Source organism: Ursus americanus, chromosome X (assembly GCF_024610735.1).
Source record: "Ursus americanus isolate L20-20 chromosome X, mUrsAme1.1.p, whole genome shotgun sequence".
Lineage (NCBI taxonomy): Eukaryota > Metazoa > Chordata > Mammalia > Carnivora > Ursidae > Ursus > Ursus americanus.
Window position 1 is genome coordinate 99746764 of NC_142164.1, and position 20165 is coordinate 99766928.

The following is a 20165-nucleotide window of genomic DNA, read 5'->3' on the forward strand; positions in this document are numbered from 1 at the left end:
ATCAAAATTTAGGTTTCCAGAAATCTTTCAAATGATTCATATATAGGTCATAACTGTGGAAATTGGGTTGAGGGATGATATTTAGGCCAAAGCAATTGTTTGAGTTATTTTCATTGGAAGAATATTTCCAACTACTGAAAACGTAATTAAAAATGTAATGAAAAATGATTCACTCAGACAAATGGCTTGCCCAGTTCACTGACATCATAAGATCTAAGCTCTCATAACATGTAAGTTTTAGAAAGGCTGGAATTTTTAATTTTTTTCCACAGTTAAATTTCTAACACAGAAGTAGATGTGGCACACAGTATGTACCAAATACATATCTGTTGGAAAACTTAATTTAAAAATAACCACTATCTTTTAGGGCTAGAATAGAATATATCTTGATTATCCCTAAATTTCCATGTTATCTTATCCTATGTATTTTTGTAATCAGCTAATATATCTAAAACTTTACCTTAAAAGTATTTTGACGTAGATTCAGACATACGAACAAGTTGCAAGGATAGTGCAAAGAATTCTTGTATACTCTTCAATCAAATTCTCCAAATATTGGCACGTACTCTCTGCATTCATGTTATATATATATATATATATATATATATATATATATATATATATATATATATATGTTTAGATTCATGTTATATATATATATATATATATATATATATGTTTAGATGTTAAGGGTACTCATAACCATAATGTAATTATCAAAAAGGGAATTGCCATTTATATAATAATATTAGCTCATCTGAAGACCTTATTCAGATTTCACCAGCTGTTTCTATAATGTCCTTTATTGGAAAATAAACCCCTGGATCATGTGTTGTACAATGTTACAAGGTTGTTTTTTTTTTTTAAATCTCTTTTAGTCTGGATTTTCAGTCTTTTGTTGTCTCTTAGAACCTTAATTTTTTTTTTTTTTGATGAATACATGTCAGCTCTTTTATGGCAAGTCTCTCAGTTTGAGTTTGTCTCACGTGTTTTTGTGATGAGATTCAGGTTATGCATTTTGTGGCGGGAACACAATAGATGTGATACTATCACATTAGGGTTCACATGATACTGATTTTCTCCATTATTACTTTTGTTAACTTCGGTCACTTGGTTATTGCATTAGTTTCCTCTTGCTGCTTTAACAAATTATCACAAACTCAGGGGCTTAAAACAGCTCAAATTTATTATAGCACAGCTCTGTATGTCAGAAGTCAGACACACGTCTGACAAAAATCAGTGTTGGTGGGGCTGTGTTCCTTCAGGACAGTCTAGGGAAGAATTCATTTCCTTGCCTTTTCTAGCTTCTAGAGGCTGGCAAACATTCCTTGGATTGTGGTCTCTTCTTCCATCTTCAAAGCCAGCAACATTGCATCTCTCTGACCCTTTATCTGTGGTCAGCATTTCCCTTTGACCACAGCTGGGGAAGATTCTCCACTTTGAATGATTCCTATGGTTATATTGGGTGTGTCTGGATAATCCAAGATAATCTCCAATTTCTAATTCCTTAATCTTAGTCACATCTTTAAATCCCTTTTGTCATGTAAGGAACAGATACGGGTTCTGGAGATTAGAACATGCTCATTCTTGGTGATGGGGCATTATTGTGCCTACTATTGTTAAGGTGGTGTTTGCCCTGTTTCCTCACTGTAAAGTTACCCTTTCCCCTCTGGATTTGTTAATTGTATTGGGGGAGATATTTTGAGACTATGCAAATATTTTGTTACTCATCAATCTTTCACACCCTAGTTTTAGGAGCCATTGATGATTCTTGCCTTGAATCTAAAGCATCACTGTTTTCAACATTGTACCACCTCTAAGGAATTCAGGCCTGCCCTTCAGACCATGTATCTTAGATGGGGTTGTTCCCAGAGCACATTCTGAGATGAAGATCTGGTGGAAAGCCTTCATTTATGGTGTGATTCCAGGAAATGCAGAGAGGGAGTAGGGGAAGAGAAAAGCAAAGGAGAAAAACCAATGAAGGAGGTATTATCGAGCAGTGTACTCTTGTGAGACAGGAATGCTTAAACTCCCTGGGAACTGTCTAAGTGACTGTATGGAACACATTTCCGAGTTGTCTGACCAATGAGTGAAGATGTTTGGGTATTCATGCTCCATCTCCGTGTGTCTGAAAGTATGAACTCTCCATTACCTCTGGCTGGCATGCTTCAATGTCTAGAGCAAGTCCTTGGTCAGGGAGACCGAAGTGCTTGAGGTAGGAAGCCCTAAGCATGGACAGAAAGTGTCAACGAAAGATTCAGGCAGTCTCTGGGTTGGTGGAGAGGATGTGGGTGGAGGAACTGAGTGTCTTTTATACTTTAATTTTTTACTTTTAACGATTAAAATAAATCTTTAATGATATCATCCTTAGCCTTCCAGAGTCCTCATAAACTTCTTCTAACCTCAAGTAAAGATGATTTTATCTTCAAGATTATGTCGGTGGCTCTCTTACAGGAGCTAGAATCACTGACCTTTAGAGATGGACAGAATCCAAGAAGTATCAAGATAAACTTGTGTTTAAAAAGGACAAACTTGAAGTCTAGGAATTTCCACATATGCCTGCCATCCCACAGCTGTTTAGTGGGAGTGTTACATATGAATGTGTGGGCTCCTAACTTTCTTATTAAATTACACACGTGAACAAAAAATGAACTAAAGAAAGCTTTAGAGGCAGATTTTGCTAATAAGATGGGGAATGTTTTTCTGACCATCATTTTCAACTCTCATCAGAGTATCATTTCTGCATAGACATTAAAAATAAAAAGTTTGTTTTTTCAAAAGCAAGGGTACAATTGTCTTTAGGCTTTTTATTTTGCAAGGTCTGGAGAACTTGAAAGCATTTTAGTTCTATTATTTGGACATAACAGCAAGAAATATTCCATGAGCAACAGGAGTCTGTACAATAGTAGGATCATGTTTTGTTTCACATAATGATTGTAGGTATCATGTTGCCTTTTAAGCTGTAGCTATTGGTTGCGTTGGTTCCATTATCTTGTGGCAAGTCAACAATGTTGTAAGTGCCTGATCCTGCAAGGCCCCTGACAGATGATAATATTTCAGCTCAGTAGAATATGATATTATTTTCTCCAGATAAGTTTTTTATAAAGTAACCTTTAGTCATTTCAGAACTAAAATGGGCAAAACATCAAATTAGACTTAGAGAAAACGGAAACAATAGACCTCTCCAAACAGTATCTATTATATTTCAGACTAGAACAGTGGTTAACATACAGACAGAATTCAAATGACTGGGTATTTTGCCAACTGTGTGACTGGATGAGTTTTCTAGTTTCTGTAAGCATCAGTTTTTTCATCTCTAAAATGGGGCTAATAACAGCGCATGTCTCTTAATACTGCTGAGAAGATTAAGTAAGATGATCCATGTTACATGCCTAGCACATGTAATGAGTTCTTGATAAATGTTAGCAGTTAGTATCGGTTAGAATATTAGGGCAGTGCCACACACAACTAAGACAAACAGTTGCAGGTCATTTGGTGATTGAAGGCAGATGTGCTACAGGGTTGAGGAAAGTATAATAGGAAACACTTCACACGCTCTGCTACTCTAAGGTAACTGAAATAATACCACGAGATCAGAATTGTGGTCGTATTTCAGAAGAAGGGTTACTCAGGCTAAATTTCACTTAGATATAATTCAAAATATTAATTTATCTATATGATAAAAATTCCTGGCCCATATCTTAAATATCTCTAGCAGTTTGGGGTACAGGAGGGATAGGGAGCAATAGATCTTTCTACCAATATCCCATGAAATAGGCATAAAAAAACACTGACTTGAAAGTTAGTCAAGGGAATAAAAAAGACTATTGCTTGGAAGTAGAGTAATGTGCAAGTCATGATTTTTAAATGCCTTCTGGATCCAGACAGGTTAGAGTCAAGTCAGCATTCAAGTGGATAATAGGGAATCATGGGGATGTGGTAAATGTGAGACTCCTTCCAAACGTCTTCAAAAATTACACAGACATACTAACAAACCAAATACAACAGTTCTGTGAGCCAAATGCAGCCCATAGAACAAGAGTTTGGACCTCTTGGGAGTTTGAAGATGATTTTTTTCCCCAGTAGACTATAATTTCTCTAAGAGGTTTAAAACAATAAGAACAGTTCAGCAACAGTGAAAACACTCTGCCTTTTCCTTAGCTATGGTAGATTATTGGAATGGACAAAATAGAACTTCTGAGACTCAGTTTTCTCATATATCAGCTGTATGCGCTACATCCTTTACCAAATTTTTAGCAAGTTTCTTTGATACTATTCGTCACATGGGTGCTGTGCATAACTTTCATGTGCCCTCACATAATCCCCACAACACAACCACACATGTATTATTATTGTCATGTCATTAATGATGAATCTGATACTAAGAGAAATAATGCAAGTTGTTCAAAGTTCCGTAATTAAATGGCAGAGGCAGGATTTGAAACCAGGCTTGTTTCTTACTCAAAGTCACATGTAATAAAATATTATTATACTGTTTTCCTATGTTTGGTGAAAGAATCTAATCAGATAATGTATTTAAAGGGGCTTGAAAACTAGAAAATTCCAAGTGAGATATGGTTAACTTTTATATCAAGAAGAAATTTTAGACACCAGAAATTCCAATAAATTTGATTGAAACTCAGTCTAATATGAAAATAAACACATAAGATTACTTTGATAATTAAGTTGTAATCTTAAATGAGTAGTCTTAGACTTCTACAGCATGAAACAATCGGATGTCATTGGTATAAAGAAATTCCTTCTGAGTACTCATCTAATGTTATTGTAGTTTTTTAAAAAGATTTATTTATTTATTTATTTATTTATTTATTTATTTATTTATTTTAGAGAGGGTGGGGAGGGGCAGTGGGAGAGGGGAGAGAGAATCTTAAGCAGACTCCACACTGAGCACAGAGCCTGACGTGGGGCTCATTCTCATGTCCCTGAGATCACAACCTGAGCCAAAACCAAGAGTCAGATGCTTAACTGAGTACGCCACCCAGCCACCCCATCTTTTTTTTTTAATTTAGATTCAAATTAGTTAACATATAGTATATTACTAGTTTCAGGGTAGAGTTCAGTGATTCATCAGTTGCATATAACACCCAGTGCTCATTATTGAATTTCCATAGGGAAAAAAGGAGAAAACTTTACATATTGGAAGATTATAAGTAATCACAGACTTGAGTACTTCCTTAGAACTTTGTAAATTTTGCATTTAAAAATTCTAAATTCATTTTTATTTTTACCCAGATAATGCATGCATATGATTAAAGTCATATGTTTTTAATGAAATGGCATTCTCGTGTTTCTCCCACTCTAACTCCTTCATGCACCTCGTTCCAGTCCTGCTCTCCAGAAGCAGCACATCTAATCCCATTCCATGTTTTCCTCTGGAATTTACCTCCATATTTCTAACTGATGTGCTTAAACTACCGTTTCTTACCACATTTAGACATTTCCAGTGTTACTTTATTAACATGCAAGCTTTCCCCACATTTTCTCCTTTACTCATCGTTTTTCAACAAATACTTTCTGGATGTCTACTATACACTATTTTCTAGAATCTGGTAATGCAGAGGACTAGAACAATGTCTTCTCATGACACTATTCAAGTAGGGGAGATGGATGATAAAAGACTGTAGGTGATAGACGAACAGTAGGCCCACTGTGGTGTGATGGCACTGGGAAGTTTCCTCTTCACAACTTTTCCATATAATCAATCAAAATATCTTCTACTTAAGCAGTGCATTCCATCATACTTCCTTTCTCGTATCACTTTTCATTTTTCCTAATGTTCATAGTGGCCTCATTATTATGTCCAGTTGTTTTTCTGAATATCTATTAGTCTTTTTCTCCAAGTGTTCCAACAGATCTCTTACAAGTCTATTGGAATTTTTTCTCTAAGTGATCAAACATAATTCTCAATGCTCTCTTAGTTATATTTTATTTTTCCAGATTCCTTCGTCCCTCAGCTGTCTATCCTTTGTCTTCAGGCTCAACTGTTATTCTCAAATGCTTCGTGTTCCTTGTCATCCTGGGACTTTTTTTCACTATTGTCCTGAATCTCCTTTTTCCCAATGACCTGTTTCTCTCTTTCTCACTTTACTCCTTCCCTTTTGCTAAAGCACATCTTCCAGGGGCTTCTTGGGAAAGCACACACAGGAGGTAAACTCTTGTAATCCTTGCATGTCTAGCTTTATCTTAAATCTGTTCTCTCTAAACCTGCTTCCCCTACTTCATTAAATGATTCTTCCATCCTTTTAATTGTTGACACATCCTGAACTCCTCTCTCTCGATGCTCCACATGCGTTCCATTCATAAACAAATCCTACCGGCCTTCCAAAGAGATCTAGAATCTGACCATCTGACCACTTCATGCCATGTGCACTGGTTAGCACTGGGATGCAAGCCACTATTATCTCTCACCCTGAGTATTCTAATCACCTTCCAACTTGCTTCTGCTCTTGTTCAATTTTAGTCAATTCTCAAAAAAAAAAAAAAAAAAACCCAACGAGGTAATTCTTTTAAAACCTAAGTCAGATGTGTCTTTCTGTTCAGTCTTTAGCAGGCTCCCATCTTACTCACAGTAAAGGCCAAAATCCCACCCACAGCCTCCAGTGCTCTATATGAGCCACTCTTGGCCTCATTTCCTACGACTCTCCCTCTTTCTTACTCTGCTTAAGGCCATATTGGAATCCTTGAACTTGGTGGAATGTCACTGACATGCTCCCACCTCACAATTTACCACACTATCACTTCCTTCAAATCCTTGCTTACATGTAACCTCCTCAGAATAACTTTTCTGAACAACAAGTTTACAACCTGAGAAGACCTCTTCAGAGCTCCCAGTCTCAATTCCCTGATTGATTTTTCTCCATGTTATTTACCATCCTATGACATTCTCTATAAAATACTTACATATTTTCTTTACTGTCTATAGTCTTCCCCCTAAAATGTAATCTTTATGAAAGCAGGGTTTTTAAAAATTTATTTTCTTATCACTTTATGTTAAGTAACTAAGTACTTACTATTTGTTAAATTGTTTGTAAAATTGATTGAATGTTTGGATTCATATAAAATTCATAGTTGAAAATAAGGGTTTTTTTTCCAACACTTTTGATGATATTTATTAGACGGTGTTTTTCAGAAGCCTGTTTCCAGTCTGATTACCATTCTGCTGTTTTTCTAGTCTTAAAATTTTTTTTCTCTTTTTCTTGGTATGAAAATTTTTCATTTATTGTGCTGGGCACTCAAAGAATTATTTGATTTGAAGAGCATATCCTTCAGTTGGGAACATTCTCTGGTTCGTTTTTTAAACTTTTTTCCCTGGGCACATGGGTGGCTCAGTTGGTTTAGCGTCTCACTCTTGGTTTCAGCTCAGGTCATGATTTTAGGGTCCTGGGATTGAGCCCCGAGCTGGGTTCTGCGTTCAGCATAGAGTCAGCTTGGGTTTCTTTCCCTCTTCCTCTCCCTTTCTCTCTGCTCCTCCTCCTCTTCTCTTTGTCTGTCTCTAACTCTCTGACTCTCACCCCACCCACTAACATAACTAACTAAATAAATAATAAATAAATAAAATCTTTTAAAAAATCATCTCCCATTTCCCCCATTTCTTTCTTTGTGATACAGCTCATCAACAGACATTGGACTGCTTATATTGATCCTCTGATGTTTTTACCTCTTTTTCCCTCCCTTTTGCATCTTGTGATATTTTTCTTTTGCTTTCTGGGAGATGATTTGACCTCTAGCCTGTTTCTAAGTTCCATTTAGAAATGCATCTTTCCATTCTGTTGCCAATAACAAGGGTGTACTAGCTTAAACAATAATAATTTGTCTTTGCCTTTTCTGTCTCATGATGCACAAAGTCTGGGCACAGGCAGTCTAATACTGAAACAAGTGCAATGATGTCAATAGATACAGGGGATTTTCTCATCTTTTTGGGTACAGTTCTTGAAATAAAGATCTTAATCCATGTTGGAGCCAGGAAAAAGGCAAAAGGGAGGCAGAGGAGGGTAAGGGGATGAAGGGCAAAAGGATAATAACAAAGGTGTTATGTTCTATGGAGCCATTGCTTGTATCTCAGCCTAAATAGCAAAAGAGAAAATAGAGGAAAAAAGAGATTTTAAAGATGAAACAGTTTCTAGCACAAGTTCTATTGCTTTATTTTTAGTTATCAGATTTGAAACTTCTTCTAGCTCTTTCTTGTTTTCTGATAATCCTTTTACTCAACTTCCTTTTCTCATTTAAGCCATGAAATGCTACCTCTTGTAGCATATAATTACGTTGACAGAATTTTTATTTTCATTTTCTTCTTGTATCTCTTACATATTTTCTTTTCTACAACAACTTTTTCTTTTTTTCCCCCATTAAGTAGTTTGTTTTTAATCTATGTCATCTGTGTTAGAAAATTATCTCCAATATATGGTGATCCTTGTTGATACCTTTACATCTGAGGCACTAAAAAATCAGTTGTTATCTCGTCATACATGGGAATTGTTGATACAGGTTTTCTCTAGAGCGTCTGGCAAACTTTTTCTGAGAAGGGCCAGAAAGTAATATTTTAGGCCTCAAGGGTGACACATTCTCTGTTATAACCACTCTACTCTGATGTTGAAATGAAAGAACAGCCATAGACAATTGCAAATGAATGAGTATGGCTGATTTCCAGTAAAAGTTTATATACAAAAACAGGCTACCAGCCAGATTTGGCTCACAGGACATAGTTCTATGGTAATTAGAGGAAGAACGGTAGCTTCCTTATCCATAAGCATTTTCTCGGTGGATGTTGTTTCTCCAGGAAACAAAAAAAAAAACCTTCTAATTTCTTGTCTGAGGGTATTTGAGTCATATGTTGACATCTCTCTCCTGTCCTCCAAGAATCTAGATTCTCTGATGTTCGTTTTCTTCATGGGAAAGGCTCTAACATGTGAAAGTTTAGTGACTGGGGTATTCACCTGACTGTCTCACCCTGGTCCTTCACATGAGCTGTTACCGTGAAGGTCCTATGCCCTCCAGCAGTCTGCAAATACCCTGGTTACTGGTTTTAGCTTCCTCAGCTTCCCTTACTGAGGTATAACTTCCATCTGCCTTTCTCCTTTCAAAGATTGGATGACACATCTTATCCACTGTCATCCCCTCTTCCATTCTCCATTTCTTTCTAGGTTTATAAAATTTTCACTTCCTTCACTGTCATTTTGGTGGAGTTTCAGGAGGGAACCAGAGATAAGTAGACATACTCAGTTATATTTACCTAGAGGTATGTGGGTTCTTTGTATCAAATAGCTGGGCTCACATAGTATTGGAAGTGAAATGCTAAAATAGAGAACACCCAAGTTGATAGCCAGAGGGAATATTGAATTGTGTGGTAAACAAGAAGTATCATAACATTCACGTGTTTGCTCATCCCTGTATCTGTTGTTAGCCAGGATTCAGTCTGCAGTTTAAACTTCATGTCCGAATTTGAGTATAATAAAAACACTTCCATCAAAGCATCTTGATTAGAACATACAAAACAGATTATTATATAAGCAGATGAGAATCCAGTACAGAGCATACATCTACACTATGATATTTGTAGGGTGAATTCATTCTATGGTCATGGAGAAATAGATGAAGGATCATGCAGAGTATATTAGAGAAAAGGAAAGCCCTTGTTAATAATTTCATTGATTATCATTGTATTTTAAAAGTCAACATGAAAAATTGCATTTGTAGAAGTTGCAATGTGTTTCATATTTTAATATTCATTAAAATAAATATCCCATTGCAAAGCCTTTTTTTGAAACTAGAGGAGCAGTAGAACCTAGATGGATGAAGATATTTATTTATTAAACATTGTATATAGTCAGAAAGATAACATAGTATATTGGAAAAACCAGTGACTGTAAAAAACTATACTCTGGAGTTCATATACAAGGTTAAATATATACTATCATTTATTGCAGGAACAAGTTATTTGAAAATCATTCAACTTCATGTTCACACTTTTTTAAAACATTGGGAAAACAATACTTCTTTTATAGTAAAAATTACTAACGTGAACTATGGTAAGTCGTATAGGTGTTCGATGTAGTTGAGTTGGGTGTGGAGGTAGGCACAGTCTGGATGTGGGATCTGGACCTCAAGACCTCACTTTGCTAATGCACTTGTTAATCTGAGGCCTGAAAGGGCAAACTTAAGTAACACCTTTCGCAGAATATTGCTTTAACACAACTCATTATTGTCTCAATGTCCTACATGGTAGGAGTTATTAGTGCTGAGTACAGTGTCTGGTACATAATAAACACTTAAGAAATATTGGCTGATTTCATTGAATTTGACTTTTGTTCCTTCCTTAGACTAATTTAATAACATCTGAGAAAGAACCAGGAGCTCAATTTGACCAAGTCATTTACACTCTTTGTCTATTGGTTCCTTTTGAGGCATTTGCAACCTGATTTGCAAATATAGGCTTTTATAAAGAAATGTCATGAGTATTGAGAACATACTTTTCAATTATTTAAAAAGCACTAATGAATGTAAGTCTCAAGGAAGAAACATTTTAGTTCTTTCATAATTAACTTGTCTAGTATAATGTCCATTTGACTGAAAAGACAAGTTATAGGATTCATTAAAATATATACAAGGCCTAATGGCAAAATATAAAAATATCAAGACCTACATTATACTAAGAATAATGCAAAGAGGGGCGCCTGGGTGGCACAGCGGTTAAGCGTCTGCCTTTGGCTCAGGGCGTGATCCCGGTGTTGTGGGATCGAGCCCCACATCAGGCTCCTCTGCTATGAGCCTGCTTCTTCCTCTCCCACTCCCCCGCTTGTGTTCCCTCTCTCGCTGGCTGTCTCTATCTCTGTCGAATAAATAAATAAAATCTTTAAAAAAAAAAAAGAATAATGCAAAGAAACAAGAAAACCTCCTTCGAGGTAATTTGAGGCAGCACTTTTAACATGTTAACAGATACATTCTTTTTCATATACATTGTAACTGACACTGTGGCCTAAGTCTTGTCTGTTTCCAGGCAACGTTGTCAGCATCTTAAATTTTTCCGTATTTCCTGGGTACTCTTCTAGAAGTGCTCCCTCTTTTATCTATACAATTTCTAATACTCATCACTTCTTGGACTTTTAGACAAGATAGACAAGGGCTTGATCGTGTGTAGCTCTTTTCTTGTTGACCTCTCTGCTTTTCACTAATTAAGTAAAAACATCGCTTCTAAAATCAATTTCTCCAACACTTTATCCTCCTAACGCCTCTAATCAAAATGCTTAACTGTGCAGAACATTTTTTTCCGCCCTTGTCAAATTAGACTTAAATAGGTTCAACCGTTGCTTTTCCACATTCCCAGCCTGATGACGTCACATTAATCATTGGGCTGTGAAATATGTTTTTAACTAATCCTGTGGCATATAAAGACATCCTTTGAGTTTCTATTGAGATAAGCACAACTTTATATGAATCTTTGTATTACTGGGATTTTTTTGCACTTAGAAGTTAAAACTGCATGTAGTTTTTCTTACGTGAATGAATTATATTCATTCATACAACAGTTTTTCTTTATGTATTCCGATTTAGACCTCCGGCCTGAATCATGGCACACAGAAAGAATTATGAAGAAGAACCTTTTATTGTAATCCAGCTCTGCTCTAATTAATTATTCAAAGCTCTTTGATTATGCAGATTTACATACTTCAGCATTTATTCCCTCAGACTTTCTACCTCACTGACAGTGCTCTAAGAACATTTTGAAAACTAATGATTAAAACATTTTTTTCCTAAACAGTCCTCCATGTGAAGTGATGTAGGATTTCTAATCTCAGGTGCTCGCATCCATGAGTGAATGCAAAGCAAAAAATGGTGGCCGTCCCATTATGCTTAGTTATTTGAAAAGCCAAATCTCAATATTTTCATAAGCTGAGGCTACAATACCCAAGTAGAACCTGACAGTCCTTTGTTTCTTTCCTGAAAGTCTTTGCGTACTACATGGTAACTGGTTATCTCAGCTTATTTGAAACTCTGTTCTATTTGGTTGTAATAAAATTTAGAATGTGAGTTATAATCAAGCACTTTATTGGGAAGAAAAACTTTCAGAAAAACATGAAGTCTGGAGATTGAAGTAGGAAGAATTGAAAGTATTAATGTTGTTAAAACCTTGGGAAAACCTGAGATAACCTGTTTCAGGATGCTGTAGGTATGGTCTCAGGATTGGTTAATGATCCCCAGAGATAACTGATCCTGGATTTACTTACATAGCATATGAAATTCAGGAATGTTTTTGGACATGGTGGTGATTATTCTGGGGGAACTAAGGATAACAGAAAGGGTTATTCCTGTAATGCAATGGTCTCTGTGAACTTGCTGTGTATTTTGTAACTGAGTTTGATGAGGAATTCTTGATCCAGATAAGTTTATATCTCGTATGTACGCAGACATAACTACATCCAGATTTAATTCAGTCTATGTTTTTAAAACTGGTCATAAAACAGGATATTTAGGCTTACATAATCACTAAAGGGATCTTCCGTCACATATTCTCATCCTTACCCTGCATCTCTGTCTGGTATGGATTTCAGGTTCAGTTAACTTGGCCATTTACTCGGTGAATGCACAGATTTACTTTTGTGACAAGTAAACCTTATTTGATTTACCCAATCAGTGTCAGTGCCCAATTGTTACATCAATAAAGGCATACTGTTGACTCATGTCAATTCAATTATCAAAGAAGTGTTAGGAATATTTGACCGCAAAGCTTATAGTTTATAAAATGATATTAAAGCAAAGAAGCAAACCCAAAACACCATCAGAAGGAATGAACTTAATTAAGAATAAAGTCACTTTCAGATGGTAGCTAAACTTGTGAGCACTGCATAATGTATAAGCTTGTCGAATCACTATGTTATACACCTGAAGCTAATGTAACATTGTCTGTTGACCATAAATTTTAAAAATTTACATAGACTAGTCACTTGTAAACTGTAGGATATTTTTTCCATTTTTTCTAGTATACATTTATTTGGTAAAATTATAATGATAATACAAGGAACATAAATGTTGTCAACTGCAATACAAACACTGAACCTGAGCACCTCTATTTTTCTTTCTACATAACTATAGTCAAAATTCATAGTTTAAATAATTAAATACTATTGCAACCAACAGATATTCTATGTTTGTTTTTTTTTTCCTTTAATTTTTATTTTGCATGAAGGATATAACATTAAATAGTCTCTTAAACTTATAATTACATGATGATTTTTCAGTTGGTATTTAAGAGGTCTTTTATTGGGGTATAATTGACATGTACGATTATATTATTTTCAGGTGTACAACATAATGATTGGATGCTTGTATACATTGCAAGATGATCTCAGTAAGTCTAATTTGTCCCGTCACCATATAAAGTTACATAGTAGGCAATACGATAAGGTTGATTGTAATCACCATGTTGTACACTACCTCCCCATGACTTATTTATTTTATGACTGGAGTTTGTACCTCTTGACTCCTCCCATTTTGCCCATTCCCCCTCCCCCCCGGGGGCAACCATCAGTCTTTTCTCTGCATCTGTGAGGTTTATTTCATTTTGTTGGTTCATTTGTTTTGTGTTTTAGATTCCATATATAAGTGAAATCATATGGTCTTTGTCTTTCTCTGACTTATTTCACTTAACATAATAATCTTGCAAATAATGCTGCCCTGAATATGGGAGGGCATATATCTTTTTGAACTAGTGTTCTTGTTTTCTTTGGATAAATACTCAGAAGGGGAATTACCGGATCATGTAGTTCTGTTTTTAACCTTTTGAAGAATCTCCATACTGTTTTCCATAGTGGCTGCACCACTTGCATTCCAACCAGGAGTGTAAGTGTTCACTTTTCTCTGCATCCTTGCCAGCGCCTGTTGTTTCTCATGTTGTTGATTTTAGCCATTCTGACAAGTGTGAGGTAATAACTCGCAGTTTTGATTGGCATGTCCCTAATGATGAGTGGTGTTGAGCATCTTTTCATGTGACTGTTAGCCAGCTGGATGTCTTCTTTGGAAAAATGTTTACTCAGATCTTCTACTTATTTTTTTAAATCAGATTGCTTTTGTTTTGTTTGCTATTGAGTTGTATGAGTTCCTTGTATACTTTGGATATTAACCTCTTAACAGATAGGCATTGCAAATATTTTCTCCCACTCACTATATGGTCTTTTTATATTGTTGACAGCTTTCTTCACTGTTCAGAAGCTTTTTAGTGTGGTTAGTCCCGTTTGTTAATTTTTGCTTTTGTTGCCATTGCCTTTGGAGTCAGATCCAAAATATTATAGCCAAGAGGGAGTGATGTGAAGGATCTTATGGCCTATGTTTTCTTCTAGGAATTTTATGGTTTCTGGTCCTATATTCTTTAGTCCTTAATTCATATTGAGTTTATTTCTGTGTATGGTGTAAGATACTGGTCCACTTTCATTCTCTTGCATGTAGCTCTTCAGTTTTCCCAACACCAATGATTGAAGAGACTGTCTTTCCCCATTGTATATTCTTTTTTTAAATTTTTTAAAAGATTTTATTTATTTATTTGACAGAGAGAGAGAGAGAGACAGCCAGCGAGAGAGGGAACACAAGCAGGGGGAGTGGGAGAGGAAGAAGCAGGCTCCCAGCAGAGGAGCCTGATGTGGGGCTTGATCCCAGGACTCTGGGATCACGTCCTGAGCAGAAGGCGGACGCTTAACGACTGAGCCACCGAGGCGCCCCTCCCCACTGTATATTCTTACCTCCTTTCTCATAGATTAATTGACAGTTTATGTGTAGGTTTATTTTTGAGATCTCTGTTCTGTTCCATTGGTCTTTGTGTCTGTTTTATACCAATACCATACTGTTTGGATTACTATAGCTTTTTAATATAGTTTGTTATCAGGCAGTGTGATACCATTGACTTTTTTCTTCTTTCTCAAGATTGTTTCGGCTCTTTGAGATCTTTTGTGGTTCCATACAAATTTTAGGCTTGCTTGTTCTATTTCTGTAAAAAATGACATTGGGATTTTCATAAAGATTGCATTGAATCTACAGATTGCTTTGGGCAATACAGACATTTTAATAATATTAATTCTTCCAATCCATGAGCATGAAGTATCTTTGCATTTATTTTTGTCTTTTTCGATTTCCTTCAGCAATGTCTTGTAGTTTTTAGTACATGGGTCTTTCACCTTTTTTTATCAAATTTATTCCTCTTGATGCAGTTATAAATTGATTATTTTCTTAATTTCTCTCTTTTCTTCTTTTTTAAATTTAAGCTCAGTTAGCCAACATATAGTACATCATTAGTTTCAGATGTAGAGTTCAATAATTCATCAGTTGCATATAACACCCAGTGCACATCACATGCTTTCCTTAATACCCATCATTCAATTTCTCTTAAAGTTTGTTGTAAGTGTATAAAAACATAACAGATTTTTGTGTATTAGTTTTGTATTCTGCAACTTTACTGAATTAATTTCTTTTAATAGTTTTTTTGTGGAGCATTTAGGGTTTTCTACATATAAAATCATGTCATCTGCATAGTGGCAGTTTTCTTTCTTCCTTTCCAATTTGGATACCTTTTATTTCATTTTGCCTAATGCTCTGGCTATAGCTTTCAGTACTCTGTTGCATAAAAGTGGTGAGAATGGGCATTCTTGCCGGCCATCTTGTTCCCGATTTTAAAGGAAAAGCCTTTAGCTTTACACCATTGAGTATGGTGTTAGCTGTGGGCTTACTCTGTGTGGCCTTTATTATGTTGAGATATGGTCACTCTACACCTCCTTTGTTGAGGAGTTGGGGGTTTTTTTTGTTATCATAAATGGATGTTGAACTTTGAAATGCTTTTCCTTTATCTTTTGAGTTGACCGTGTGCTTTTTATCCTTCATTTTGTTAATGTGATATATCATGTTGATTGATTTGCAGATGAAGTGTCCTTGCATCCCTGGACTAAATCCAACTTTATCATTATACATGATCTTGTTGATTTATCATTGAATTTGGTTTGCTAATGTTTTATTAAGTTGTTTTTTTAGTTTTTTTTTTTAATCTAGGTTTATTAGGGATATTGGCTTATAATTTTTTTGTGGTGTCCTTGTCTGGTTTTGGTATCAGGGTAATGCAGGTCTCATAAAATGAGTTTGGAAACATTTCTTTCTCTTCAGTTTTTCAAAAGAGTTTGAGAAGGATAGGTATTAAATCTTCTCTGAATGTTTGATGGAATTCACAATGCAGCCATCTGAACCTGAACTTTTGTTTGTTGGGAGGTTTATAATTACTGGTTCAATCTCCTTACTAGTAATTTGTCTAATCAGATTTTCCATTTTTTCATGATTCAGTTTGTTTTAGAAGATTGTATGTTTCTAGCTTTTTAGCTACTTTTCTAGGTTTTCCAATTTTTTGTCATATAATTGTTCATAGCAGTTTCATGATCCTTTGAATTTCTTTGGTGTGAATTATATCTTCTCCGTTCTCGTTTTTTGTTTTTTAAAATTCAAGCCATTTTTTTTTCTTGGTGAGTCTAGCTAAAGGTTTATCATTTTGTCTTTTCAAGGAACCAGCTCTTTGTTTCAGTGATTTTTAAATATTTTTTTTAGTTTCTCTTTCATTTGTTGTTGCTCTGGTCTTCATTATTTCCTTCCTTCTACTAATTTTGGGCTTCATTTTATCCCGTTTTAGGTTCTTTAAGCATAAAGTTAGATTGTTTATTTGAGCTTTTTCTTATTTCTTAAGGTAGGCTTGTATCATTATGAACTTTCAGGATGGCTTTTGCTGCATCCCATAGATTTTGATACATTGTACTTTGATTTTCTTTTGAAGAGTGACTATATTTAAATACAAGTAAAGAGCATTGAGGACACAGAAAACAAAACAATTGGTCTAAGACCTCTTATATTCTACCAATATCCTATAAAACTCAACTTTCACATTTTATTTCAGATTAAATTGATTTAAGATGTTAAGCAAACTTTGTTACACAAATTGATGTTTTGGGGAAGTTAGTGCATCTTTAATACATTTGTTTGCTCTGTGTTTTTTCTTACAGTAAGTTTTAAGTGAAAAGAGACAGACCCTTATCATCTAAAAGGTATAATGAAGATTCTGTGGTCAGAAACCTCCACTGTTGCCCTGTTACTGAGATTAGAAAAAGACATTTCAAGAAAAGAAAACTATAGATCAACATTTCTAATAAATCTAGATATAAAAATCTTTACTAAAATTTGAGGTAATCGAGTCCACAGTTTGTAAAGAAAATTATATATATATATATATATATATATATATATATATATATATATATATATTTAATTTTTTCTTGATACGGTGTCTGTTTGAATCTTTTACCCATTTTATAAAATAAATATTTTAGAATAGTTTTAGATTTATAGAACAGTTATGAAAACAGTGCAGATAGTTTCCACATACTCCATACCCAGTGTTACCTATTATTAATGTTACATTAATATGGTACATTTTTATACCATATGTGGGGTGTTTACCAATGAAAAATTAAAATGTCTGTGGACACAAAGATTTACAGTCAAATATTTAAATTACTCTTGTGTAAAATACTCCCAAACCAGAAAAAAACCCAATTATCCATCAATAAATAAATGGATAAACAAATTATGCTCTATCCATACAATGAAATACTATTCAGAAAAAAAGTGTTGATACATTTAACAACATGGATTACTCTCAAAAGTGTTATGCTAAATGAAAGAATCCAGGCATAAAAGATTACATATTTTCTCATTCAGTTTATATAAAATCTAGAAAAGGCAAAGTCATAGTACTGGAAAGATCAGTGATTGCCAAGGGCTGAGGTGGAAGAAGGAGATCGAATGCAAAGGGATCAAAGAAAACTTTGGAGGAGATGGATATGATATATTTATTGTGGTGGTAGTTACATGATTGTATGCATTTGTCAAAAATGTATGGACATTGTCAGAACTATATACACTTTTAATGGGTGAATTTTAATACATGAAAATAGTAACTCGATAAAGTTGATTAAGAAATAACATAGTAAGTGTTAAGGTGAAAGTCATAGAAGTCTGTTGCATGTAGGCACAAAGGCATTTGTGTTCTTCCACCTGGATGTTCAAAAAACCACCCCTGAGGACACAAAGTTTATTTTATAAGCCTTGAAAGATGAATATGGGTTGTTAATAATGAAAGACATAATGGTATTTCAGCCAGAGGATTCCTGCAAATCACTGAAAATAAATCATGCACTTATTCTTGCATTTAGTGATTTTTCTATAGCAGAAGAATGGTTAGTGTCTCTAAGTTCTTGAAAGAATAAAGAAGATTCAGACTCTTATCCTTGTATAAATCTCTGTATAAATGTATGCTTTATCTTGTCATCAAGTAAACTTTTAACATAGCATATAGTAATAATCATTCCTGTTTCAGCTGCAAGTAGTAGAAATTCAACTTAAACACAACTACAAAATGAGTTATTTATTTATTTATTTACTTACACATAACAGAAAAATCCAAGGTAGACCTAGTTGCAGGTACACCTGGCTCCGGGTGGTCAAATGATGTCTAGAATCTGTTGATTGCTTTTCATCTCTCAGGTGTCCTTTTTTCCATTTAGAATTTATTCTTAGGCAGGTTTCCTTGAAAGAGTACAGTTAGTAATAAAACACTGTCTTGGTTTGAACAATAAATTGTATACTAAGCATAGTGAGACCACAAGTATAAGTTAGGGTTGTCCCAGGCAATTGAGATATATGGAGGCCATAACAAGATGAATACAAGTAACTCCAGGCTTACGTATTTCCACTTTGAAGCCCACTGGAAATATTTCTTACCTAATGTTCTAGCAGAACCACGTAGTCGGATCTCATTTTGGGTTCCTTGAGCATTTTTGAACCAAATGCTATGGCAGGAAAGATGCGGTACACTGATAGGCCAGCATAGGACACTTGCTGGTTTCTAGAACTAATGTAAGCTCAAAAATTCCAGAAACAATTAAGTGGGTGGATCTGGTTGTGTAAAGGAAAATGAATATTCTGTTATCAAAAGAAGGAATGGACAATAGGTTAAGAAACAAATATACCCACAGTAGACTGTCTATATTTTCATGATACGTCATTTATCATATACTGATTTGATTAAATTATTTAACTTTTTTAGAAATGGTAGTTTCTTTTGTCTTTATGACACGTTGAATTATTATATTCTGCTGTAACAGAATTAAAATAGAATTTAATGTATTTGTCATCACGTGATTAAAAGAGCATGGTTGAGGTTGTGGGCTACAGTGTGGAATGCATTGTATATTGTTATTTCTCAAGAAGTTTTAATTTTAGTTGTAAGTGATAAACTTTTCTGATAATATCACACATTCTTCCTGTATTTGTCACTCTTTATCTCTATTTCATGAAATTTCTATTAACTTAGCTCTGCTTTTTTTGAAATGAATCCAGTGAAATTATGGTTGTATGTTTTCTGGAGTGTTTGATTTTCCCTGTCAATCAAGATCATAAGCATGGCTTGTAATATGAACATGTAATGGTTTATCCAAGTTGTTTTAGTCATTTTATGTTGTTTAAAATTGAGAACCACAGGAAGCTATTTCCTTTGCCTTGACTCATATCACTTTTCAGATTTTTTCCCCTCTCTTTTCATTAAAAAAACGGGTGTGCTACAGTTTGGGAAACATTCATCTAAATCTGTATTGGAGACACACAGCTATATGAGAAAATAAAGAGAAGTAAAACCATGAAATTGATGCTTGTGGTTCTATTCCATTTTTTTCCTTCCAAGGAGTGCCAAGGCAAGTTGGTTCTGTCTGAGGCTCATCTTTTTACTTCCCTCTGTGTGTTCTTCTTGGGTGGTTTTAATCCACTTTGTGTGTTAAAATAATACTGATATGCTGTGGTCTCCCAATTATCCTTTTATGTCTAGTCAGGATTTCTTTTCTGAATTCTTAATCCATTGGCCTTTGGTCGTCTCCACCTAGATATCCTAATGACAACTCAAACCTACCAATTTCCACATTTAACACAGTAACTCTGTGTATCCCTCCTTGGTGTGAAATATGATTTTCTCAGTGAAAGACCTTACCCTTTACTCCAGTATTCATGCAAGAATCCTACAAAGCTCCCAAATACTTTCTTCTTTCTTATACCCATACCAAACACTGCAAAGCACATGCTCT